The sequence below is a fragment of the Chelonia mydas genome, chromosome 3 (assembly GCF_015237465.2).
Source record: "Chelonia mydas isolate rCheMyd1 chromosome 3, rCheMyd1.pri.v2, whole genome shotgun sequence".
Classification (NCBI taxonomy): Eukaryota; Metazoa; Chordata; order Testudines; family Cheloniidae; genus Chelonia; species Chelonia mydas.
Genome location: NC_057851.1, coordinates 155,226,237 through 155,253,831, shown reverse-complemented (window position 1 = coordinate 155,253,831; position 27,595 = coordinate 155,226,237). Strand labels below are relative to the sequence as shown.

The following is a 27,595-nucleotide window of genomic DNA, read 5'->3' as shown; positions in this document are numbered from 1 at the left end:
GGCTGTTCTATTAAGATTTAATATAATATATAAAATAATATATAATCTACATAAGATTTAATGTAAAAAAGTCTTCACATTTTAATATTATTCAACAGCTTGCTACTTAGCTTTATTAAGGATATGTCTACATTACAAACGCTACAGTGACACTGCTGTAGTGTAGATACTTGCTATAGTGATAGAAGACTTTTTCCCTTGCTGTAGTAAATACACCCTCTCCAGAAGCAGTAGTTAGGTCAACTGAAGAATTCTTGATCCTGTGGGCATTCTGCACCAAAAAATTTAAAATTCTGCATACAATATTTTAAAATTCTGCAAATTTTATTTGTTAAATAAATGTGGAGGCTCCAGCATGGCACTGGGGAGTACAGGCCACTGGCTGCACAGAGCTGGGAGATCACTGTGCAGCTCCCCTCCGGGACACGGACTCAGCGGTGAGGCTGCACCCAACTCTGACATAGTGTAAGGACCCGGCCAGCCCCAGAAACATCCCAGAGCCCTGCCCCTCTGTGTGGGCAGGCAGGTTCAGCAAGGCAGGATCCAACCGTGGAGGGGCTTAATGTGAGGGGATCCAGGTATGGGTTGAGAGGGTTCTGTGTGGGGCAATCTGGGTGCAGGTGGCTCAGTGGGGGATCTGGGTGCAGAGGGGACCTGGATGCACAGGGGCTTGTTGCGGGGTTCTGGGTGCAATGATAAAGGGACTCTGCAGGAGGGTCCAGGCAAAGGTGGTTGGGGTTCAGCAGTGGCGGGGTGGGGGTCTGGCTGTGGGGGAGGGTGACAGGTTGGGTCACATAGACCCCCTTGGAATTGCCAGCTGATGTGCTGAGACAACCTCTGAGCCCCGTTTCCCTGCCAGCCTGGGACTTTAGTACACTGTCTTGTTGAGCCAGACTGCTGCAAACACAGACCCAGGTCTGAACCACGTCTCCCAAATGCTGCGGGTTTAACTGAAAACAGCTTAAGAAGTGCTCCTGTCTCCAACACCCAGATACCCAGTTCCAAATGGGATTCAAACTCCAAATAAACCCGTTTTACTCTGTATAAAGCTTATACAGGGTAAACTCATAAATTGTTCATCGTCTATAATACTGATAGAGAGATATGTACAGCTGTTTGCTCCACCAGGTATTAATACTTGCTCTGGGTTAATTAATAAGCAAAAAGTGATTTTTATTAAATATAAAAAATAGGATTTAAGTGGTTCCAAGTAATAACAGACAGAACAAAGTAAATTACCAAGCAAAATAAAACAAAAATACGCAAGTCTAAGCCTAATATAGTAAGAAACTGATTACAGATGAAACCTCACCCTCAGAGATGTTCCAGTAAGCTTCTTTCACAGACTAGACTCCTTTCTAGTCTGGGCCCAATCCTTTCCCCAGTACAGTCCTTGTTCCAGCTCAGGTGGTAGCTAGGGGACTTCTCAAGATGCAGCCCCCTTTGTTCTGTTCCACACCCTCACTCATCTTGCCTGTGGTGCCTTGGTGAGACTCACCAAAAGGACAAGTGCCGCCTTTGCAAGGGTTTCTGCCCAAGAACCCTTAAGGGCAGAGAGCAGAGACTAAAACTCCTGCTCATGGAGGCGACTCTGAGACTGCAATCTGACCCGGGACCTAACAACCTGGCACCGAGCATGTCCTCTTCGGTGCACAGCACTCTGGCACCAACGGCGCACGAAACGGGCCCGGCTAAAGACTCTAAAGCCCACCGGCACTGCCACTACTCAGGCCATAGGGCGTCGGCCTCAGTTCGGCACCATTCTCCATCTCCGGTGCCGGTAAAGAAGAAGAGGCTGGTGAGAGACCGATCATCCTCCTTGAAACCTAAAGGGCTGGCGCCGTCCGTGAGTAGCTCGGGACAGACTGCCTCTGCCTCGCTTCCGCCCAGGGTTTCGTCAACTCCTGCCCCGGCCAGGTTCCAGTTGAGTCTGAACCCTCCCTGGTCCCCAGACCATCTGGTGGACATACAACCACCATCGACGCTGGAGGCGTTCGAGGTGGCAACGGACCTGATGTGCCTCCTGGTGCCATCCTCCCCCCAAAGGAGGGACAAATCTCCGGTGACCGCACACCCCCTGTTCCACTCCAGGGGTAAGCCAACCATGATGGCCTGTCGCTTTCCATCTCCGGCACCGCCTGCACAGACGCAGGAAGCTCCCTGGAATCAAGTAGTCGTTCGTTGGCGACCCAGGGCACTGCTCCTCCATGGTCTTCTTATTCGGAGACCTCTGAGTCGGAGGTGGACTCAGCTCCATCTAGCAGATCGCGGAGCAGAAAATCCAGGTCCCGGCGCAGTCACCAACCGTATCTGGCACCGTGGCAACAACAGTGGCAACCACCTGCTCAATGGCCCTTCTGGACACCCTGGGCATACCATCAGAGCCAGTGTCAAGTTCATGGTCCACGCTCCAGAATGGTGTCGGTGTCCTCGGTGTCGTTCGTGCCACAGTCAGCGCTTGCACCACCGATGACGACGACGCCCTCTGGCAGAGTGGCCCCGCCAACTCACATGGTTTCAGCACCGATACCTTAGCCAGCTCCGGCACCAGCTCTCCAGGTGACGGCACCGGTGGAAGCCTCAGCTCCGTCCCTACCGACCCCGACGGTTTCGGTCCCACTGGATTTATCTGCCCCAGCACTGGCTGCGGCGCAGAGTTCTTCATCAGTCCAGGCTCCACAGCCCGAGTACCGCTTGCCAAGGGACCCCGGGGGGGCCGAAGGCAGTGAACTGGGCCCACCTCCTGTTCTCTTTTCCTCATCCTCACCCGATGAAGCGGTCGAGGGGACTTCAACGGACCCAGCTTTGGAGGACAGTCGGGTTCTTCAACAGCTTTTGAGGCAGGCCGCCCAAAGCCTGGGGATTCAGGCAAAGGAGGTGAAAGAGGATTTAGACCCTGTCATAGACATCCTGGCTCCCTCCGGCCCATCCAGGGTTGCATTGCCATTTATCAAGTCGATAACCGAAACATCTAAGAACTTGTGGCAAACTCCAGTTTCTCTGGCACCTACGGCCAAGAAATCCGAACGCTGCTACTTTGTTCCCTCTAGAGCATATGAACATCTTTACACCCACCCTCCTCCGGACTCTTTGGTGGTTGACGCGGCCAATCAGAGAGAACGTCAAGGGTTTCAAGGATCCACCCCTAAAAACAGGGATGCCAAGAAACTGGACCTCTTTGGCCGGAAGGTCTACTCGACAGGAGGCCTGCAACCAGCAGGCCATAGTAAGCCGCTACGGGCATCACACCTGCTTGTCTATGGCTAAGTTTACAGAACTTCTGCCCTAGGAAGCTTGGGCAGAGTTCTCTGCGCTCGTGGAGGAGGGGAAACTGGTGTCTTTGCAAGCGGCCTTGAACGCGGCGGATACAGCCTCCTGCACTTTGGCCACAGGGGTAGTTTATGAGGAGAGGCTCCTGGCTACAGGTTTCTGGTCTTCCCCACGAGGTCCAGTAGACCATTCAAGACCTTCCCTTCGAGGATGTAGCTCTCTTTGAGAAGACGGTTAAGAGACTTCACAGCTTGAAGGACTCGAGGGCTACCCTTCGTTCGCTGGGGCTTCTAACGCCTGCTACCCAGCGCAGACGTTTTAGGCCTCAACCTGCTCCTTGTCCTTACCAACCCCAAAACCACCAGGATGCTCCGCGTAGGTGGAACAGGAGCACTCGGAGAAGGCAACGCCCTCCCTCTGGACAAAGCTCGGGCCAGCCCAGGGCCCCACCGGGCTCTAGACCACCCTTTTGAGGGTATGGTCGAGGACGGCTTGCCAGTATGACCTTTGGATCCTTCCCATCTTACTTTCTCGTCCCGTCTATCTCCTTTCTACCGTGCCTGGTCTCGAATTACTTCAGACAGATGGGTGCTCTGCGCGGTAGAGAGGGGATATTCCATCCAATTCTGTACCCTCCCACCCCCCCCAACCCCTTTTCCCATCCCTCTTCAGGGACCCCTCTCACGAGCAACTTCTAATTCAAGAGGTGCAGTCCCTCCTCCTGAGGAATGTCCTCCACTGCCCTACTTGGAGCTAAGGCGCAAGGGTTTCTACTCCCAGTATTTCCCCATACCGAAGTCCAAGGGGGGGCCTCAGACCCGTACTGGACCTGTGATAGCTCAACAAATACATAAAGAAACTCAAGTTTCACATAGTCTCACTAACCTCCATTATCCCCTCACTGGATCCAGGAGACTGGTAATCCGCCCTCGACTTGAAGGACGTGTATTTTCGTATTGCAATAGTCCCACATCACAGACACTACCTCAGGTTCGTGGTGAATAGAGGCCACTACCAGTTTGCCGTCCTCCCGTTCAGACTGTCAACTGCCCCCCGAGTATTCATGAAATGCATGGCAGTCATCATGGCGTTCCTGCGCAAGCACCAGATACAGGTTTTTCCATACCTTAATGATTGGCTGATCAAAGGTTGCTTGAGAGCCCAGGTGGAGGCTCAGGTCAAGTTTATAAGGAGGACCTTCCTCGACTTAGGTCTCCTCCTGAATGAGGAGAAATCTACTCTGTCCCCAGTGCAGAGGATTGAGTTCATAGGCGCAGTCCTGGACTCTACCCAAGGCAGGGTGTACCTCCTGGAGGCCAGGTTTCGCTCGCTTCAGGACATCATACAGAGCCTCAGACTGTTCCCCACGACGTCGGCAAGAAACTGTCTAAAGCTGCTGGGACACATGGCCTCCTGCACATACGTGGTGCAGCATGCCAGGCTCAGGCTGCGCCCGCTCCAGTCTTGGCTGGCGTCGGTGTACTGACCAGCCAGAGATCCATTGGACAGGGTCGTAACACTGCCCCGCCTGGTACTGGACTCTCTCCTATGGTGGCTCGACCCTCGAATGGTTTGTGCAGGGGTGCCTTTTGCCAGCCCTCAGCCCTCGCTCACCTTGGTGTCAGATGCCTCGGATCTGGGTTGGGAGGCTCACCTAGGGGACCTCAAGGCCCAAGGCCTCTGGTCTCCGGTGGACCTCACTCTTCACATCAATGTCAAAGAGCTGAGGGCAGTGCGTCTGGCATGCTACGCTTTCAAAATGCACATAATGGGCAGATGTGTTTCAATCCTCATGGACAACACCTCGGCGATGTTTTATATCAACAAACAGGGGGGTGCATGCTCTTCTCCCCTGTTCCGAGAAGCCCTTGCGCTGTGGGACTTCTGCACAGAGCACTTGATCTACCTGCTGGCTTCATACCGCCCAGGGGTGCGAAACACACTGGCAGACAGCCTCAGCTGGACCTTCAATGGCCACAAGTGGTCCCTTCAGCCAGACGTGGTGAGCTCAATCTTCCGATTCTGGGGCTCTCCCCGGATAGACCTGTTCACCACTCCGGGCAACAGGAAATATCAGACGTTTTGTTCCCTCGGGAGCCACGGCTTGGGGTCCATCGGGGATGCCTTCCTTCTCTCATGGAAGGGCTGCCTGCTATATGCTTTCCCACCCATCCCCCTAGTCCACAGGATGCTCCTCGAGATCCACAGGGACCGGGCCCGAGTCATACTAATAGCACTGGCGTGGCCACATCAGCACCGGTTCACCTCGCTTTTGGAAATTTCCATAGTGGCCACACTCACCTTACCCCTGGTCCCTGACCTGATCACACAGGACCAGGGCAGACTCCGGCACCCGAATCTGGAGTCACTCCACCTTACGGCCTGGATGCTCCATGGCTAAGTGCCACAGAGCTGTCTTGTTTGGACCAGGTCAGACAAGTCCTCCTGGGTAGTAGAAAGCCCTCCACCAGGGCTACTTACCTGGCCAAGAAAACAAAGAAAGAAGAAGTGGGACCGCTAAACACTGAGGATGGAGTGGAGGTCAAGGATAATCTAGGCATGGCTCAATATCTACACAAATACTTGGCCTTAGTCTTTAATAAGACTAAAGAGGATCTTAGGGATAATGGTAGCATGACAAATGGGAATGAGGATATGGAGGTAGATATTACCATATCTGAGGTAGAAGAGAAACTCAAACAGCTTAATGGGACTAAATCGGGGGGCCCAGATAATCTTCATCCAAGAATATTAAAGGAATTGGCACATGAAATTGCAAGCCCATTAGCAAGAATTTTAATGAATCTGTAAACTCAGGGGTTGTATCGTATGATTGGAGAATTGCTAACATAGTTCCTATTTTTAAGAAAGGGAAAAAAAGTGATCCGGGTAACTATAGGCCTGTTAGTTTGACGTCTGTAGTATGCAGGGTCTAGGAAAAAATTTTGAAGGAGAAGGTAGTTAAGGACATTGAAGTCAGTGCTAAATGGGACAAAATACAACATGGTTTTACAAAAGGTCGATCGTGCCAAACCAACCCGATCTCCTTCTTTGAGAAAGTAACAGGTTTTTTAGACAAAGGAAATGCAGTGGATCTAATTTGCCTAGATTTCAGTAAGGTGTTTGATACCGTGCCACATGGGGAATAATTAGTTAAATTGGATAAGATGGGGATCAATAGGAAAATTGAAAGATGGATAAGGAATTGGTTAAAGGGGAGACTACAACGGGTCCTACTGAAAGGTGAACTGTCAGGCTGAAGGGAGGTTACCAGTGGAGTTCCTCAAGGATCGGTTTTGGGACCAATCTTATTTAATCTTTTTATTACTGACCTCGGCACAAAAAGTGGGAGTGTGCTAATAAAGTTTGCGGATGATACAAAGCTGGGAGGTATTGCCAATTTAGAGAAGGACAGGGATATCCTACAGGAGGATCTGGATGACCTTGTAAACTGGAGTAATAGTAATAAGATGAAATTTAATAGTGAGAAGTGTAAGGTCATGCATTTAGGGATTAATAACAAGAATTTTAGTTATAAGCTGGGGACACATCAATTAGAAGTAATGGAGGAGGAGAAGGACCTTGGAGTATTGGTTGATCATAGGATGACTATGAGCCGCCAATGTGATATGGCCGTGAAAAAAGCTAATGCGGTCTTGGGATGCATCAGGAGAGGTATTTCCAGTAGGGATAAGGAGGTTTTAGTACCGTTATAGAAGGCACTGGTGAGACCTCACCTGGAATACTGTGTGCAGTTCTGGTCTCCCATGTTTAAGAAGGATGAATTCAAACTGGAACAGGTACAGAGAAGGGCTACTAGGATGATCCGAGGAATGGAAAACTTGTCTTATGAAAGGAGACTCAAGGAGCTTGGCTTGTTTAGCCTAACTAAAAGAAGGATGAGGGGAGATATGATTGCTCTCTATAAATATATCAGAGGGATAAATACCGGAGAGGGAGAGGAATTATTTAAGCTCAGTACCAATGTGGACACAAGAACAAATGGTTATAAACTGGCCACCAGGAAATTTAGACTAGAAATTAGACGAAGGTTTCTAACCATCAGAGGAGTGAAGTTTTGGAATAGCCTTCCAAGGGAAGCAGTGGGGGCAAAAGATCTATCTGGCTTTAAGATTAAACTTGATAAGTTTATGGAGGAGATGGTATGATGGGATAACATGGTTTTGGTAATTAAATATTCATGGTAAATAGGCCCAATGGCCTGTGATGGGATATTCGATGGGGTGGGATCTGAGTTACCCAGGAAAGAATTTTCTGTAGTATCTGGCTGATGAATCTTGCCCATATGCTCAGGGTTTAGCTGATTGCCATATTTGGGATCGGGAAGGCATTTTCTTCCAGGGCAGATTGGAAGAGGCCCTGGAGGTTTTCGCCTTCTTCTGTAGCATGGGGCACGGGTCACTCGCTGGAGGATTCTCTGCTCCTTGAAGTCTTTAAACCACGATTTGAGGACTTCAGTAGCACAGACATAGGTGAGAGGTTTTTTGCAGGAGTGGGGTGGATGAAATTCTGTGGCCTGCGTTGTGCAGGAGGTCAGACTAGATGATCATAATGGTCCCTTCTGACCTAAATATCTATGAATCTATGAAAAAAAACGTAGTTAGTCGCCGCTCCTCGCCTCCATACCGTTTATACTGGACTACCTTCTTCACCTAAAGCATCAAGAGTTGTCCCGGTCATCAATAAGGGTCCACTTGGCTGCTATCTCCAGCTTCCATCTGGGCTCAGATGATCTCTCGGTCTTTGCAAACCCTATGGTCAATCATTTTCTCAAGGGTTTGGACAGGTTCTTCCCACACACGTCAGCCTGTCCCTGCCTGGTACCTCAATTTAGTCCTCTCCAGGCTTACAGGCCTGCCATTTGAACCTCTGGCCACCTGCTCCCTGTTATATCTCTCATTCAAGGTTGCGTTTCTCGTGGCAATTACCTCGGCTTGACAGGTTTCAGAGCTCAGGTCCCTCACATCTGAGCCCCCTTACACAGTTTTTCATAAGGATAAGATCCAGCTCAGGCCTCATCTGGCTTTTCTCTCGAAGGTCGTCTCCCATTTTCACATGACCCAGGACATCTTCCTCCCAGTGTTTTATCCCAAGCCACACTCCTCTGATAGGGAGCGCAGGCTGCACTCGCTGGACGTGCATAGGGCCTTAGCCTTCTATATAGAGAGAACTAAGTCGTTCCGGAAGTCGGTCCAACTCTTTGTAGCCGTAGCGGACAGAATGAAGGGCCTCCCGGTATCCTCTCGACACATATCATCATGGATAACGTCCTGCATTAGGGAGTGCTATACTTTGGCAAAGGAGCCCACTCCGCAGATAACTGCTCACTCTACCAGGGACCAGGCCTCCTCTGCGGCGTTCCTGGCACAAGTCACTATTCAGGAAATTTGCAAGGCAACCACATGGTCCTCGATACATACATTTATGTCGCACTATGCAATTACACAACAGTCCAGGGACGATGCAGCTTTTGGGCGAGCCGTGCTCTTTTCTGTGGATAACTCCGACCCCACCTCCTGAGCTGTAGCTTGTGAATCACCTGCTTGGAATGGACATGAACAATCACTCAAAGAAGAAAAAACGGTTACTCCCTTTCTCGTAACTGTTGTTCTTGGAATGGACATGAACACATCTCGAAGAACAACAGTTACGAGAAAGTGAGTAACCATTTTTTCTCTTTCTGTAGTTAAACTGTTTGAGGTTTAGATCCCTTTCAGATAGTTTAATTCCTGTTTGGGAAGTATTAAGAGAACTGAGTTGTTACATCTTATCTATTTAAAAAATAATAATTCTCCAGTGGTAAATGGAAATGTAATATTAAATTAACTGTCACCTAAAAATAGAGAGAGCTCATACAAATAAGTATAGCTCAAAACAGGTAGCCTTGTTTGTCTACCTAGTAATTGTACATGGAGAGATCTGTTTTTAACAGAAAAATTATAGCCAAAATAGTCAGAATTCATCCTGATTCTGAACTCTTTTTCTTAGCCAGATGTCCCATTGAACATACTGAGCCCAAATCTCAGATATACTTCAGGTTTGGCAAGCCTTAAAACGAATCTTTTTGGACAACTGGCCATGCTGGAAAGACCTAACTTTCAGGATAGTATGTGGAGTATGTTGAACTGGTCCCAAGCAAAAAAGTGTGTATGATTTCAAAAATAATTTGGGAGGGAGTTTTAAGTGTTTGGCTGTATTGCAATAGAACTTCCTGCAGCACCTGTGTTTTTTCCTAGGAGTTTTGAGACTCCTGTCAAAGTAGTGACTAGTCATGTATAGTTCAGGAGAGCCAACAAGAATATAACCCAAAGTGGTTTGGTTTCAGGTAATTGATGAGCGCTGCCGCTTTGCTGAAAACATTGGACCGAGTTTTTTAAGGTATGACTTTTTTGAATAAGTGTAAGAAGCGTGATACAAAAAGGATAGATGTTGCATTTGAAAAATCATGCAGACAAATAGAGAGGCTACAGTACATTTTAAGAGCCAGATATGATGCATATATTTAATAATTTAGGTTTCTCTGTTATAGGGTTTGAGACCTACAGTAGTAAATGTAAAAGCATGTTTGTCTCAGATTTGTTTTAGAGAACTGTGTTTGAAATGATGAAGTCCCCATTTTATTATATATGAAATAATTTTGTTTTGATTTTGAAAAGTGGTGACTTTGGTGTAATCTAAACAATGTAAAGTCAGAGAGTCCCAGAGAAATCTGACATCTCCTTCTAAAGGTACTAAATGTTAGTGGTCTGAAAGGTCTGGTTCTTGATTTATCTGAAAGCATGAGAAATTCCCAGGCTCCCATATGTTTGCTAAGAGACAACTAGAAAAGATTGACTCTGCATTGCAAGAGCTATGTTTGGGCAACCCTCTCAAAGGCAAGCAGTCTAGTGAATAAACATTAAATTTGTGCTCAAATAACATTTTCTCTTGCCTTGTCTGCTTGGACCTTCATTAGTGTGTCAGCAAAGCGAAGATCAAATAAAACCTTCTGTATGAGCTGTAGCAGTGTCCGTTTACTCAAACCACTTGGAGCTCTTTTGTGAAGAAGAAAAGTAATCTGGTGCTTATTTCATTTCTCTAATCAAGAAAGGTGGGGATAAACTGTAGGTGCTGAACAAAAGCGGTGTGGGGGGGAAGTAGCTTGTGCATTATTTGAAGATTTGGATATTGCTTTTTGGAAATCCCTTGAAAAAACAAGAGATTAGAGTGCTTGGCATAGCAGGTTTTTTGACTAAGCAGTAACCTCCCAGGTTGAAGTCTGAACTCTTCATTCGGTAGAAGAAATGTTTGAGAGCTACAAATGTTGCATAATTTGCTCTTAATTGAACACTTCCAACTTTCTGCCTTCATCCATGAAGGAGAATAACAAACAAGAATAATTCTGAACTTCACAGGGTATGTATTATATGTATTATTAATATTTTTGTGGTCATAGTAAATTCTGATTTTAAGTTTAGTGCTTTTGATTCTTAAAGACAACAAATGTTCTGTACTTTTTAAAAATCAGTACGCTTGATACCTGAATTAATACAAACAAACAACGTAGGCATTTTTATTATCTGAAATTGGAACATGAATTTGGACAAAAAGTTTCTGTGGTTACATTAACTTGGTATAGTGGCAGTTACTTTTTTTTTTTTCTTTGACTACTGTTGTTGCCTAAATTTTTCCAAATGCTAGGAGAAAGCACACTTTCATGTTGTCTGCATGATTAATTGCACTGGTCATAAATGTGTGATATTTGCTGTAGAATCCAAAGTGCAAAGAGTTTTACTATAGCATCACGAGAGTGCTATTAAGTGGTTAGAATATTAATGTTGTACAAAGGATGGCTTACTACATATCGCTGTTTGCATCATTTGTTTTTTGTGTATACAGATAAAGCACTCCTTTATAGCTTTCCCTCCATGGTAATTTGTAGAACGGCCTAGTTTGATATTCTGTGCGTGCAGCTTTAAGTAAGATTCATATTAGTTATAGCTCATAGTGGAAAACATACACCTGTGGTAAAGGAATGTGCATAAAAGTATGTAAGTGTGTAAATATGTTTTTACAGCTGCACTTCAATGTAACTTGTTCTCTGTTTACAGAATCATGCAGTGCATTTCGGTTAATAACAGAACTATTAAACTTTGCTTTGAAAAATTAGGTACCATTACTAGGACAATCAATTTTCCTCTTCAGATAGGCTTTGCTTGGAACAAGATGCGTTCATGTCATCACTTGAAAATTACATAAGATATTAACAACTTGTGTCTTAACTTATATGCTTTGCCTTACTTATGAAGGCATTTTTGCATAGTCCACATTATTTGCACAAGAATATATTAAATCTGAATTTGCTGCTTGTGATACTTTCTGCTTAATAAATTACTTGGATTTTTTTTTTATTTTAAAAGTATAACTGTTGGCTCCCAAGCCCATGTATGGGGGTGAGGGGGAAAGTGTTAGTTTGTTGTGCATAATTCTGTGGGAGCTAGGACTCTGTGGTTTTTGTGGAGCAGTGTAGGGCTACTTCCAGTTAATGTCAATATTAATGCAAGGACATTGTCAGTAAAACATTTATCTCCATTAGATCTACATTGAAGAATCACTTAACTGATACTGTAGTTTTCCTACTCATCTACAAGTAGGCAGTGTGTAACAAATTAACTACTAGAATACAATACCTATGTGGTAAGATGCAGCTATAGGCACAGTTGGGATGTATGGTACAGCCAAGTTCTTCTCAAATACCCAAGTCCGAGAATCACCGCTGGAGAGAGTGGCTTGTTGCCATTTTATGTAAAAACTAGAAAAACATGATTGTCATACTTGGAATGGCTGAAAATATTTAATAATAAGTAACCATTATTTCTATCCTGCTGTATTTGGTTGCAGAACCATAGTGATTTGAGTGTCTACTCCAGTCAGCATTGGGACTGCATAGTACTGGGGACTGCATAGATGAGTAACACTGTGTTGCCCTAAGAAGTTCAACTCTTATTTTGTTACAACACTCTCTGAACTAGACACCTTCAGTCTGCGCTACTTTGCCTTCAGTATCACTTAAGATGATGCAACTTCAAATATGCCCTTTTCACTGTGTTTAAACAAACAAATAGTCAAAGGTGTCTAGTTCTGTTTAATAGAGTCTTAGAACTTAGTGTTTGGTGGATTTCCTGCTTCCAAAATGTTCTAGATTAAGAGCCTGAAAGCATCTGTTTATCCATCGACCAAGTTACAGAATGGGCAGTATTGACCCCTAACGTTTTCCTTTCTTACTCCCCTCTCCCCAATGCATTTCCACCTGGAGCGGGAAAGACCGCTTCTTGAGGCTTAAGTGTAGGCCAATCTCTACACTCCATTTGTTCTCCAAGCTCAATTTCTTTAGGGTGCTTGTTATGGAAAATTTTGTGATAAAGGCCTATTGAGTGGGAACTGGATTGGGACAATCAATTTACATCACATCTACTGACTATCTATCAGATGGCAGTAATCTTTGGCCCTCACTAAACTGGGGAGATTTCAAACTGGCAGCCTAAAGCTGAAAGGCCCAGTACTTAATTCCTATGGATATGATGATTCCCTATGTTGGAAGAGATTTGCATATGTATCTGGCAGTCTTGTTAGACCTGTATTTGTATAAACATTGCTGAAAAGAAAGGATATTTAGATGAATGCCAGTATAAAGCAGCAACCATTTTAAATATCTTGGATCCTTTCCATCCATTCCCTTCTCTCCCACCATACCTCTTAACTCTTTCCCCAATCCACAAATATGACAAAAACACACATTTATTTACACAGAAGTACATATGTACATTCTTCAGTACCTTTGTAGTTTTGTTTTCCTTCTCCCGCTCCAATCCCTTAGAATAAAGCAGCTTGAGTTACTCAGGTTGTGTTTTTATTTTTATTTATTAAAAAAAAAAGAAAAAAATAAGTGGCTCCTGCTCCTTCAGTGTTTCCTCCAATAGACAAGGAAACAATTTAATTAAATAGAAATTGTAAAAACCCCGCCCCCCAGCTTCTAAAAGTATAGGTAGTACAAAGGTATATGCTTTACTTGTAATTATTCTTACCCCCGTGCCATGGGATGATACAGTCTTCTATCAGGCTTTGAATAGTCCTTTTGTACAACTGCCACATAAGTGGTAGCTTAAATGATGAGAGATGGTTGGGTAAGCATACCATCCTTAGTGGGACATGGACTAAAGGGATCCTTGCCCTCATCCTGAGATGAGGAAAATTAAATGCACATAAAACACAGTAACTATTAAGCAGTTGTAGCAAGTCAAAACTTTATCTACAGTTTAACTTCTAAGGCCTACATCCTGGAAATGTGTGTAACTATTCACCTGAGTAAAATTACATATGTATACGTGTTTGCAGAATTGGTGGCTAAGGGATTTACCATTCCCACCACTCCAGCCTTTTCTTTCAGTCCCGCCCATGTATTGTGGCCTCATCTAACCACACCCTGGATAAAGCACCACACCACTCCACTTGATGTTTTAATATGTTGTTTGCTTATTTATACAGTTTAACCCCATGCTGTGCTAAAAGTTTCAGTCTAGTACATAGTATATGCAATGGATAAAGCCTAAATGGAGCCTGAAACCACCAAAACCTTGGACTTTTCTGCCTAAAACCAGGAGTGAAATCCTGGCTCCATTGAAGTTCATGGCAAAACCCACCCATTAATTTAAGTGGGGCTAGGATTTCATCTCAGGTGATTGTAGAGGAGTAGAGTGTACTTATCAGCTGCCTTTGTGGCTCCTTTGAAACTAGGTTTGTGACTGCAATGCCCCTTTTGAAATAAAGGGCTTGGATCTGCTTAATCTACCTATTTTGTACCATGAACAATTGAAATGAAAGGATTCATAAAAAGATTGTTGACCTGCTTCTTGTCATACCTAACATCCCTAGTACCATTACCCTCTCCTGTTTTATTTTTATCAGAGCCTCGGTTTTTACTCTGTTCTTGACCCAAAGGAATTGGATAAGCAGCAAAGAGTACTTTGTGGCATATAACATGTCTGTGAAAATGAACAATCCATCATTCCCTACCCAACAGAAATGGAATGCCTTTGCTTTTTGAATCTGGCACCTTTTCCATTTAACAGATAACTAATATGCATGGATCTTGATTGGATTCACAGCCTAAATTCTCTCTAAGCTGCGCAGCTGCCCCAGACCTGCTGGGGAAGAGGTGCCCCTCCCCCAGCATGGACCTGCTGCGGGAGAGGTGCCCCTCCCCCGGCCCCAAACCCAGCCCAGCCTGGAGCTGCCATGACGATGAGAGGTGCCCTTCCCCCCTCCCCGCCTGCCCAGGTGCTGCTGCAGGGGGAGAGAGCTGGTGGGGGGAGTCCGCTCTCCCCGCCATAGACTTGGGACAGTCTGCACCCCAAATCCCTCATCGCCGGCCCCACCCCAGAGCCCACATCCCCAGCAGGAGTTCTCACCCCCCCCCCAACCCCAAACCTCTGCCCCGGTCTGGAGTCCCCTCCCGTACACTGAACCCCTAATTTCTGGCCCCAGGCTGGAGCCCCCTCCCACACCCTGAACTCGTCATTTCTGGTCCCACCCTGGAACATGCACCCCCAGCTGGAGCCCTCACTCCCAGCTCTAGCTCTGAGCCCCTCATCCCCGGCCCCACCCCAAAGCCTGCACCCCCAGCCAGAGCCCTCACCTCCCTGCACCCCAACCCTCTGCCCCAGCCCTGAGCTCCCTCCCACACTCTGAGCCTCTCGGCCCCACCCCCGCCACATGACTGTTTTTATGTGCACCAATATGGAGGTGATGTCACACATCACTTCCATACTGGTGCACATAACAAAATTTATTTTGTACATGCGTGGGGAAAATTAGAGGGAACACTGCTCACAGCCAAATTTTGCTTTTTCTTTTGTCCCCCTTCCCTTTTTTTGTGAATAAGATTAGCTTCATTGCTTACTCTGTATTTTATATTGGCACTGAAGTTGCAATAAGCATATTCTACACAAGAAAAATACCAAGAGTAAACTCTCATAGAGTGATAGGAATTATTAAAAAAAAAAGTAAAGATATTTAAAATACTTGCACAGTATTGTGTGTCTCATGTGGAACAACAGTCTATCTTGGCCATTTTAACCTTTGATTAACTTTTTTACTCTGCTCTCTATAAATCTCTCCCCTCTAATCCACCACTCTTATTTCTCCCCAGTCCTTCAGCGTCTTGTAACACCCTGACAGCATTCCTACAGTGTCCTCTAAAGCCCATTAGCTCCCCCCTCCCACGGAAAAGAGTTCTGTGTAAGCTCAAAAGCTTGTCTCTCTCACCAAGAGAAGTTGGTCCAATTAAAATTTTTTTACCTCAGCCACCTTGCCTCCTTCCCACAGCATTCCCAAAGCACCTGAACTCCTCTCTGGTTGCAGAGTAAACCTGAAGGGTTATAGAAGTGTGCAGAGCTCCCACAAAGACCCTTATCTCTCCTCTTAGCATCCAGTACCAGCAAAGTCCTTCAGCCCCCTTTTTGTGGGTATCTTTCTTCCTTCAGAAGACACTGCCATGACAAAGGGTATCTGTGATGCTTCTCCCATAGGCGTACTAGGCATAGAGAAGGGCGAGGAGGGAGCCAGAGAAGGTGGAGGGAGGAGCTGCTGCCATGTTTGAAAGGTGTTAGTCACATGGTCTGGTCAGTGCCCCAGCCTGTGACCAGTATCCTGGAAGTGACCCTGTCATGGGGTTTACTGCTCACTGCTGTGATGCCTCCTTGTGGGGATTAACTTTCGACCAGTCTGATGCCCCTTCCTTTGGTTGTTCATGTCATGTCTCTCCTCTCTCTTTGGACTCGATTGATCCCTCTTCGTAACTCAGGGTGGTCCCCCTTTGTGGTTTCACTAGGTCATTATAGTTTTCCCATTCTGAGGTATCAAAGTCCCTCTAGACTATCTGTCTCAGGAAGTCTTTCTTTCTATTGCCCAGATTGTGCCCTTCCCCAGTGGCCGATAGGGGAACCCAGGCTTCCCCTGCACTCCAGGTTCCAGCCCAGGGACCCTATGTCTAATAACCATGCTCTGCTCCAGCTCCCAGACCCTGTTGCTATCTCCGTGAACTTCTTCACTACCTTCTGGCCTACCCCTGGGTTACCAGTGAAAGAGTGGTAACCATTTCAAATGTAGCACATTTAAGTATAGCTATCAACTAAAAGTGTATACCATTCATACTAACTATCTGCTTCAATGGTCTGAAAGCTTAGATATCCATTTCTAACTACTGTACTTGCTCTGAGTTTGATGTTGAAGGTGGAGAGAAGGAAGTTTGTGTGGTGTAGGTGGTAGATGTGGAAGTAATATGGAGACGGTGAAATATAGGTTGTTTGGTAAGTGACTAAGAGAGATTAATAAATTATAGCAGTTATTCAGGTGGCCCAGTGGTTGGGACTTTCAAAAGCGCCCAGCTTTTGACCTTACTCTGTTTTCATTCAAGCCAATGGGAGCACAGTTAGGCAAATGCAAAGAGCTTTGAAAATCTCACCATAAATCAATAAAAATCATGATAGCTTTCTTTCCAGACTTCTGAGGGTTTTTCAAGATGTTAGTGAAGCAAAGGGACCTCAGACAGCATCTGTTTATCAACCACCTCCTTCCTGTAACTACTACATTTGTGCTTTTGTATGTGTTATACACAGATGGGTTCTCTTAGGAAAGTAATTGAAAATAATTTTAAAATATTTGTTGGAAAAATTTGTATTGAAGATTTTTAGATCAAATTTCTGTTACAAGTTAATGCTACATTAGAAGTATTAAATTGCTATCAAATAGAGTCCACACTGAAGAAATAAAAACAAACATTTTATAGCAAATATTACAATTTTAAGCTTCCTTATGGTGCAATGTTTTCCACAGTTAGGGGTTTATTGTTTTTTGTTTTTTTAAGACTCAAATTCACATTTCCAGCTCTCTTGCTCCTAAATTCCTCAGGATTTGAAACCTGATTATAACCTTATTCTTTGCCTTTCAAGAACATCACAGAATGATAGGGGGGGCTAATTAAATATTTGGAATAGTTTCTGGAACCATACTTCAGTGCATAATTTTTGGAGTACATGAACTGCAGTTTCCATGAATATCTCATTATTTTCTTTATCTCAGTTTAAGACCACTCCACCATACTTAACAGGTATACATTTTAATCCCCAGTTTTACAGTTGGTTGGTGTATGTCTCATATTTTGTTGGAGATTTCATTGCTCTACAAAGCAACTAGACTAACAAATAATTGTGTAACTGAATTGTTTTCATTCTAATTCTTTTAACCTCACTTACTTTATAAGAAAATATGAAGTTATTTTGGGACTGTCTTTATTTGTGTTTTGTACAGCCCTGAGCACACTGGCACTTGACTGATCATAATGAGATACTTAGCAATGGAGCTATTCAGCTGCAGTATGTTTATCTTACATGTGTTGAAACACTGCCAAATTAAGACTAATAAGTTACATTTTGTAGATTCTTTGTAACTTCTAGGAGATTTTTCAGTTTAATGTGACCAAAAAACATTACTTAATAGGTTGTTATAGTGGATTAGTAATTTTATTACTCGAGTCTCTTAGTAAGGCTCTGGTCAGATTGGGACCTCATTGTGGTAGGCATTTTACAAACACAGGTACACATGATCTCTGTCCTATAGGTTTTTTCAGTCAAACTAGTAGAAGATGCGACCAGAGTGACTAACAAATAGGAGAGAAAGATGAGGTTACCAAAATTACGTAGTGTGGCAGGGGTAGGCAACCTATGGCACGCGTGCCAAAGGCTGCACGCGAGCTTATTTTCAGTGGCACTCACGCTGCCTGGGTCCTGGCCACCGGTCCGGGGGGCTCTGCATTTTTATTTAATTTTAAATTAAGCTTCTTAAACATTTTAAAAACCTTATTTACTTTACATACAACAGTGGTTTAGTTATATATTATAGACTTATAGAAAGAGACCTTCTAAAAACGTTAAAATGTATTACTGGCACGCGAAACCTTAAATTAGAGTGAATAAACGAAGATTTGGCACACCACTTCTGAAAGGTTGCTGACTCCGATATAGGCTAGTGATGTGTTGAACTTGATAATTTACAATATTTTCAGTTTTTAATTTTTCACTTAAAAAGTTCCCTGTCAAACTGTGAGTCCCTATTTCCATTAACACTTTTACCCCATCTTCCAGTATACCAGAAAAAGAGGCATTAGGCTTTCTGCCTATTGTACATATTCCCTGCCACCCGTCCATTTAGGCTATTCACAACTTTCCTTGGACCTTGTCAAGGTTCCTTCCCCACTCTGAACTCTAGGGTACAGATGTGGGGACCTGCATGAAAGACCCCCTAAGCTTATTCTTACCAGCTTAGGTTAAAAACTTCCTCAAGGTGCAAACTTTGCCTTGTCCTTGTACAGTATGCTGCCACCACCAAACATTTTAAATAAAGAACAGGGAAAGAGACCACTTGGAGACATCTTCCCCCAAAATATCCCCGCAAGTCCTACACCCCCTTTCCTGGGGGAAGGCTTGATGATAATATCCTCACCAGTTGGTACAGGTGAACACAGACCCAAACCCTTGGATCTTAAGAACAATGAAAAATCAATCAGGTTCTTAAAAGAAGAATTTTAATTTAAAGAAAAGGTAAAAGAATCACCTCTGTAAAATCAGGATGGTAAATACCTTACAGGGTAATCCGATTCAAAACATAGAGAATCCCTCTAGGCAAAACCTTAAGTTACAAAGAGACACAAAAACAGAAATATACATTCCCTCCAGCACAGTTTATTTTACCAGCCATTAACCAAAATAAAATCTAAAGCATTTTCTGGCTAGATTACTTACTAACTTAACGGGAGTTGTAAGGCTGCATTTTTGATCTGTTCCCAGCAAAAGCATCACACAGACAGACCGAACTCTTTGTTCCTCCCCACCCCCTCCAGATTTGAAAGTATCTTGTCCCCTCACGGCTTACTTTCACCCCTGCAGAGAGGGGCCTCTTACAATACTTTATCCCTCCCAACAGCCAGTCCACCAATTCCAAATAATAACTCAGATTCTTAGCGTTGCCAACTCTCGCAATGTTGTTATTGCAATTTTTGCAAAAGTTGGTACTCTTCTTAAAGCTCTAGGTGCTGGAAGCATGTGATTTGGTGAAAATCTCTGCTTTACTTTTTTTAAAGTAAGTTTCTAGCCCTCATTCATAGAAGAAAAACTTGAAAATATGACTTGAGTGTATTCTAAAGGCTCAGGTATCAGAAAGCAAATAAATGAACCCCCAGGTTTTGAAAAAAAGCTCATTTTTAAGATAATCCCATGATGTTTTAAAAAATGCTTGGGTTTGGCAGTACTGGCTGGAGCTGCTGCTGATCTTGGGCCTCCTGTGCTGCAAAAGTGAGGTCCTGTTTCTGTCAGGAGGGGGCTTGGCTAGGCCCCTTGCCTTGTACCTTCGGGCAACCACTGATGCTGCTGAGTAATACTCAGGCAGTTACTGATTTGGAAAGCTTTTAATTCAAATTTATGATAGTGTTTATAACTAATGTATATAGAAAGCTTATTAATCATAATCCATAAATATGTATTATATTTTCATTTTAATATCATCCTAGGAAATAATTTGGCTATCATTTGTAGATGAGCCAAGATATAGTAACACTGTTTTTAACAGTGCATGTAGTGTTGGAGCATTTTAATAGATTGTCATACTCTGGAGTTTTGTAGTGCTTTTCCTCTAAGATATCAAAGTGCTTTACAGATATTAAGCCTCTCTTCGCTCCGGGAGACAGTTAACAAATATGTATGGAAAGGAATCACTTGACCCACCAGGGAGGTGAAATACAGCGTCTGTATGGGAGCGTACAGCAACATTTACAACAGTTTAAGACAGGAACTGTAGAATAATATTGTATCCAGATGAAACTGTAAAATAGCTGAAGAACTGGTTTTATGCAGTTGGCATTATGTTGTTAGCCAGAACATTGTGGCTAACACCTTGACTTTATAAAAGTGGTATATGATCTTTAATGACAATAAACAGAAGGCTTATGAAGGACATAAGCAGAGATTTGTGTGTTGGGAGTGGCCCATAACCAATCTAGATTGATTCAGTGAAAAAAGACCCTTCCAAGTCAGAGTTAGTAGTACTCAGATCCCCTTGGCTTAAACATTTTAAGGTTGTACATTTTGAAATGTCATACTTCAGAAATGGATGTGTGGTTTTTTTGTAATCTTTTTAAAAGATAATTTTGTATGGTTATCAAGTATGCTGTCGTTTCTAACAAGTGCTTCAATCTGTATGTGCAGTCTTTGTACTCTGGCAATATTTTAAGTGTTTTGGGGGGTTTCCCCCAAAAGAATCACTACTGAATAAAATAATTTTCTGTTTGTGTTCCTAAAATGAAAAATTGGCAGTGCGATTGTGCTTTAGTTGGTAGTGCTGAGACAACGGTTCGTTCATTCATAATAGATAAGGGAAGATATCAATTTGTCTTTACTATTTTACGTTAGCAAGTAGTATTTTGGAATTTGATGCCTTCTCTTATATTTTAAATATTGGTAAAAGTGCCTAGAGCTGTTGGGAAAGGTGCTTTCAAGAATTTTGAAGAAATAAACAAAACAGTAAAAATAAAGTTATTGAGCACTGTCAGCATTCAAAGCATGGTCCAAATTACAGAAGACACAGCTCATGCTCCAAAAGAGATTTGTCTGCATTGGACAGATCGTCATTCAGACACTGTACGCTAGGCGACAAAGATGATCAGAAGTTCTGATCTCAAAGTGGTCTGATAACCTATCATTAGAATGTGCCAATTTATTTATTGTTGAAAGACTTTGTGGAAGAAATGTGTTAAGGAATTTTAAGAGCTGATGGCAGGTCAGCCTGTTGGATGGGGAAGTCTTTTCCTAAGCATCAAAGATGGAATGGAAGCAGGCACGATGAGGATATGTCTACGCTACAATGGCAAAGGGTTTTTTCCCATTGATGTCGGTGACCCACCTTTCAGAGGGGGTAGCTAGTTTGACGAAAGAATTCTTACATCAACCTAGCTGCTTCGATAGTTGGGGTTAGGTCAACATGACGCAGGGTGTGAAAATTTTCACAGTGCTGAGCATTGTAGCTTGGTTGACTGAAGTTTTAGGTGTAGACCGGGTCTGATGAGAGTCTAATGATGGGGAAGTCATGTTAGCTGGCTATGTTGAAGCCTAATGGGGAGCCAGGACTACATCGTGGGGGTTTCAAAAACTCTTGTGGCTGCTGTTTTGCTAAAATAGTTATGAATAAAACCTATGGAGTTCTGAAAACTATAGTAGTGCCAAGTTTGATAACTTAGCTTGTTGATCATCCCTTTTTTTTTTTTTAATAGTCTTGTAACAAAACACCGTTTCACAAATTTAAAAACAACACAAGGCAAAGCACTGATATGGCTTACACGCACCAGAATCTCTGTCTGCCCCACCCACAATTGCTTTCACTTTAGAGACGACGTTTTTCAATTATTAGTCGTCTACAGCTTTTCTGGAAGAATTTTACTCTTTGCTTTTTAAGGTGTTGGAGTTTTTAGATTTTACTTGTTTAGGAAAGGTGAGGTATGCTAGTTTCCTGTGTCATCTGTAAACAACACACTTGTTCTTCATGGTTTGTCAGATTTGTTGGGCTTTTTGAGAGTTGTGGTTCAGGAGATAAGAAAGGACCAGAGTGATTTTGAAAGGAGCATATTATAACCAGTTCTATCTTTGGTATCCCGTTTTCCAAAAATTATTCTCCTGTCAAAAATAAATAAACAAACAACTTGTTTTTGGAGCAAGTTGCACCCATTTATACTTCCCCTTAGAATGTAAAGGTAAGAAAAAGTTTGGTCTGCAAAATACATAGAAATATACACAGATTTAATAACTGATCATATAAACTTAAGTGATAAAACTGATGTGCTAGAAAGCTGAATTTCTAAAACTTAAAATAAGTCTAAGAATCAAATAACACCATCCAACAGGCTTTAATCTACTAACCTAAATCAAAAAGATCAAAGAAAGTTGTAACTAACAGCAGCATTTGGTGGAATACTCCTGTAGAAGCAGGAAAAAGCTAGAAATTACATGTCACCTTCATATCCTGGCTTCCTGACCTTGTTTTGAGATCAAGCCCTCACCATACCAGCTGTAACCATTAAGATCTTGCCCCCAAGGGTTAAGTAGGAGAGAAACTCAGCTGTCTATAGGAGAGCAAACACTGAAAGTTCCAGCCCCTAACATGCCCAATTCAAGGCAATCTGTGTATGCTTGTCATTCAGGCTTGTCTCTGCAGTATTGTAGGGCAGCTCCAAGCAGCTTGTTTGTTTCTGTTGTGTTGCTGCTGTTTGAGCAGTTCACAAATCACACTTTTCTTCAAGACGATTTCATAAAGACGATAGTCGTACCTTGGAGATACTGTTAGTCAATTTCAAGGTAGCATTTCTTTCTGTAACTGTTCATCTGTTTTATTTGTGTTTAGGAAGCATGGAAAGTATTTTACATAAAAATGTATTTAAAATCCAACCATTTTTTCTTTAGTAAATTTTAGGCTAGAGGTGAAACTATTTGATATTTCAGAAATTATTACAAATGCAGATTTAAGACTTTGACATATGTTCAGTTTATTTTCACTAAAATGTTACCCGGACTGTAACAAGTAACTCCTTTCTTGTAAAAGGTTACAGCTGTTCAGAAACATTTGAGTGCCTGGAACAGAACAGTGCTAATACAAATATCCATTGTTACTATAGTAGGTAGTCCTGATCTTTTGTTAAAGCATTATTATATGTAGTTTCTCACTTGTTTTTCAGAGTCTAAATTAACTAATGTGAGATTAAATAGCTGTTTTTGAATTTAATGCAGGGATGAAGTACATTGAAAAGTATATTGCAAAAAATTATTAGGATGTCTAGCTTAATAAGAAAAATATTGCTGAAGTGCGATGGTTTTTAAAAAACATCTGTTTTTGCACATACAGTGGCTTTGGTAAAGTGTCTGCAACTACTTACGGATAATGCATTTTATTTTTATTAGCAAGTAAACTGATATAGTGGCTAAAATAGCTCTGCTTGATGTGCATTGATATGCATATTTATCACTTCGTTTGCATATTTAATACACAGTATTTTTCTCAATTAAAGAGAAAAAATTAAAATAATTAGTAATGGATTTTTTAAGGATATCCAAATATAATTTTATTTTGAAATTTGGATGTGTACAAAAAATTTCAGCATAACATTTATCAGTTTATATCATAATTACAATTCAGTGGGCATGATATAATCAAGAGATAAACAGAATTTTTTTTAGGTACAGAGCCTTTGTTAGTGCAACACACTGCTGTGGAGTGAATCTGTAAAATATACAGGTTTTAAACCTGTTACATAACATACCTTTCAAATTGGCATTGTGGTGGTTTGTTATAGCAGTAATTGTACCATAGCAGTGGGTTTCTTTTTGGTGTCGTTCTGCAAGTAACTCCTTGTACACACCCAAAAAGAGAGAGAGATTTTGATTTTGAGTGTGCATGGAGTAGGGTTATTTTGTATAAGAGTATTAGTGATTATGAAAACTTAAGTACCCTTTATATGGTAATAGACAGGTTTCAGAGTCACTAAACTATAAATAAGATTAAGTGTAAGGACAGTACTTCAGTTGCAGGCAATGAGTTTTTACTGCTTTCTATGCTCTTAAATTTTGCTGAGCTATTTCTACTAATACACTGAGATAAATAAAGCATATAAATAAACATATTCATAAAACACACTTGTCTATAGCTAAATATCTTTTTTCAAAACAGGTTTCAGAGTAACAGCCGTGTTAGTCTGTATTCGCAAAAAGAAAAGGAGTACTTGTGGCACCTTAGAGACTAACCAATTTATTTGAGCATAAGCTTTCGTGAGCTACAGCTCAGCTTATGCTCAAATAAATTGGTTAGTCTCTAAGGTGCCACAAGTACTCCCTTTCTTTTTTCAAAACAGTAATTCTTGCAGTGACTTATTATAATTCCTTTTTTTCCCCCCCGTGCGTTTCTTTTTTTTGTTAAACCACAAATGTGATGGTATTAAAAACAAACAGCAATAAACTGGTATATCCTCTTCAGGTAGTTTGCTCATACAAAATTATTAAATTATGTTTGTATATATTTATTTATACTTCAGAAAAAAGGGCTGGTCAAAGCACCACAGACGGTTCCAATAATAATCTCTTTTTCATAGCTTGTACTAAACAAGTTAACTTCTGGTTAATAAGATACTTACGAAGGTCTTAAAAATATTGTTTTCCCCACCCTTGGCTCTTTTCCCCAATTCCCACTCCTTCACCTCCTAGCTGTTGATGGGTTACTTTGTGTGCCAGCTGAGTGAAATCAATTCACTAGGTGCCCATTTGCAGCATGATCTACAATCCTGGCTTGGTGACATCTGGAAACTCCCTGTCATAGGAATTGCAATTCCTGACCCAGCCTTCAATGCAGGAAATGAAATCATGGTGTCCCAGGTTTAAGACAGGCCAGCTTGTTAGCATATCAAGCTGTTGAAGGGGATGGAGGAAAAACAACTTAACAGAGATACTGAATGTGGCAAGAGAAGGAGAATAATTTTTTATTCTGTAAATTTGATGCTTTCTTCTTCTTCTTCTTTCGTATGGCTTAGGTAGGTAGCAACAACTACATGCTTTATTGTGATTGTACCCTAACCATTACTGCATGTCACAAATATTTAGATTACTGAAAAGCTATTTATCAGCAAAGAAAGGCATGAATATATTCAAAAGTGAGACTATTATGATTCTGGTCCACCTAGTTCCTGTACAGTGAAAAAAATGCACAAATCCCAGACAAATAGGAAACAAATAGGTTCAGTACCATCAAACATCCAAAATGTAGTGGTAGCATTCATAAATATTTAACACTGATATACTCAACATGTTAAAAAGACTGTAACATGTTTAAAAGTTAGTGTTTTAAAGGTTGCTGAGAATTTCTTATAAACAATTGCTACTGAATAAAAACTGAAGATGTCTCTTCTTACACAGTTGGTAAATTTTAAAGTAGACATAAACTAAGTAAATGAAAAGTGTTCTACATGTGGAGAGGACAGACCTTTGCTTTTTGTTATCTTCAAGTAGTTTTCCTTCACTAAATAATGAAAGCTTTTCAAGGAGGAACTAGCTGTTTACAACCAAAATAAAAAGCAAGAATCAGGAAATTGAAAACCAGCTCCCACATATCGTGAACACGCAAAAATTAGATGCTAGAGAATTTTAAGAATGTCCATCTGAGAGCCAAAAACAGAGATCAACAATAATAAAGCATTTAAAAGTTTATTGACTTCTGAACAAATACTGCCTTGATAGAGAACTAGGCTCTCCCATGAAAGCCAATATCAAAGACTAGGCACCACCTGTTACTTTTGTGAACCTTCGAGGAGGGGAAGCAATGGCAAAAATAATGTTGGTGAAGTGAAAGGGGAGAAAGGCCTCTTCAGAATGGTTGTGCATTGAATGAATGGTATAGTAAATGGAGTCTTGGAAGGATTTATCTGAGTTTATAGAACTGAGAACAAGGTACACACTTGTGTACTAAAAAATCTGTAGTATTATGGGATTTGAATCCATTATACTGTTTCTTCTGGATGGAGAGTAATGGATAGCTAAGAGTGTTAAATATTGCTCAGTTTAAGAATGTGTCACTTCTTGCAACACTTAAGATTAAATTGTTTCAGACAAACTTTTGGCATGGGGAGATATTTTCATCACATCAAGTATCATGCTTATTATCAGGACCATCATGTGCTCTTAAAAAACCAAAATAAAAACCAAGCAGTTTTAATAGGCTGTTATATCTATCTATCTATCTATCTATCTATCTAGCCACTATATAAGTCCATGGTACGCACACACCTTGAGTACTGCGTGCAGTTCTGGTTGCCCCATCTCAAAAAAGATATATTGGAATTGGAACAGGTACAGAGAAGGGCAACAAAAATGATTAGGTATATGGAACGGTTTCCCTATGAGGAGAGGTTAAAAAGACTGGGATTGTTCATTTTAGAAAAGAGGAGACTAAAGGAGAATCTGATGGAGATCTATAAAATCATGAGTGGTGTGGAGAAAGTGAATAAGGAAGTTACCCCTTCCCTTGCCCAATGAAATTAGTAGGCAGTAGGTTTAAAACAAACATAAGGAAGTACTTCTTCACACAGTCAACCCTTGAAACATGTTGCCAGGGGGTGGTATGAAGGCCAAAAGTATGACTGGGTTCGGTTCAAAAAAGAATTAAATAAATTCATGGAGGACAGGTCCATCAATGGCTATTAGCCAAGATAGGGATGCAACCCCATGCTCTGGGTGTCCCTAAGATCCTGACTGCCAGAAGCTGGGAGTAGGTGATAGGGGATGGGTAACTTGATACTTGTCCTGTTCTGTTCATTCCCTCTGAAGAATCTGGCTCCAGCCACTGTCAGAAGAAAGGATACTGGGCTAGATGGACCATTGGTCTGGCTCAATATGGCTGTTCTTACGTTCTTAACTTCTTTTAAAGATCTATCAATTATCTGTGCTATATAGCTGCTTCTACCAAATTTCCACTATGTCATTCACATCTGAATTTGCACTTCTGTCATTCTCAGCTGCAAGCATTATTAGTCCAGATGGTATTTCTTGAACTAATGTTTTTTTAAGCCTGTGCGGTTTTTTTTAACAAAATTTAAAGCAATGAAAATTCTTTCAGTTGCAGCCAAAGTAACAGGTGAACTTAATCCAAGTTTTAAAAGAACATGGAAGTTAAGGAACACCAAATCCTACGTTTTTAACATCATTAGGTATTAGGTATTTCCTGAAGGCCTTGCAACCCAGATGGTAGAGAGGTCTGCTGAGTAAGCAGGGTTCAGTGTTAACGCTACAAATAATAGAGGGATCACTCATAAAACTGTTCTATAACATTGCCTTTATATGGTGTAGTAGCTTCCAGATATGACAGTGCTCCAAACTATTGGCCTTGTCTGCATCACTGAAGTACCTTCTCTCAGCAATTTCCATTGTCAAGTATATAACAGTTAAAGGCAATTCTAGCTTCCTTTTGGAGGTGTAGTTTCTAGATGGACATTAACCTTCAAAATGCTGGCCATTCAGCCAGCCAGACCACTGGGTGAGTTTGTGTATGCTATATTAAAATAAGACTAAAGTTACAAGCAGTCTTTAAGAGTCACCAGAGCTGCAGTAGCCATAGCCTCAATATGTGTCTGGAGTTTCCATCCATCACTTCAAAACTTTCATTTGTAAATCTAAATAAAACTAAATTCTGG

The 27,595-nt window shown here is 42.2% G+C and overlaps 1 protein-coding gene across 9 annotated transcripts in view; it reads left to right on the top strand.

The window, feature by feature from the left end:
* DISP1 (dispatched RND transporter family member 1) overlaps positions 1 to 27,595 on the top strand; it is a 161,568-nt gene that overhangs the window by 80,739 nt on the left and 53,234 nt on the right. The window contains exon 3 of one of the 9 annotated variants that reach the window (XM_043543605.1): positions 9,617 to 9,669. The exons of 7 other annotated variants lie outside the window; for them this stretch is intronic. The gene's annotated coding sequence lies outside the window, so the exon portion shown is untranslated. Of the gene's footprint in view, positions 1 to 9,616; positions 9,670 to 22,576; positions 22,725 to 27,595 lie in introns of those variants that run through there. One more of the 9 variants, XM_043543608.1, reaches the window with a different exon arrangement.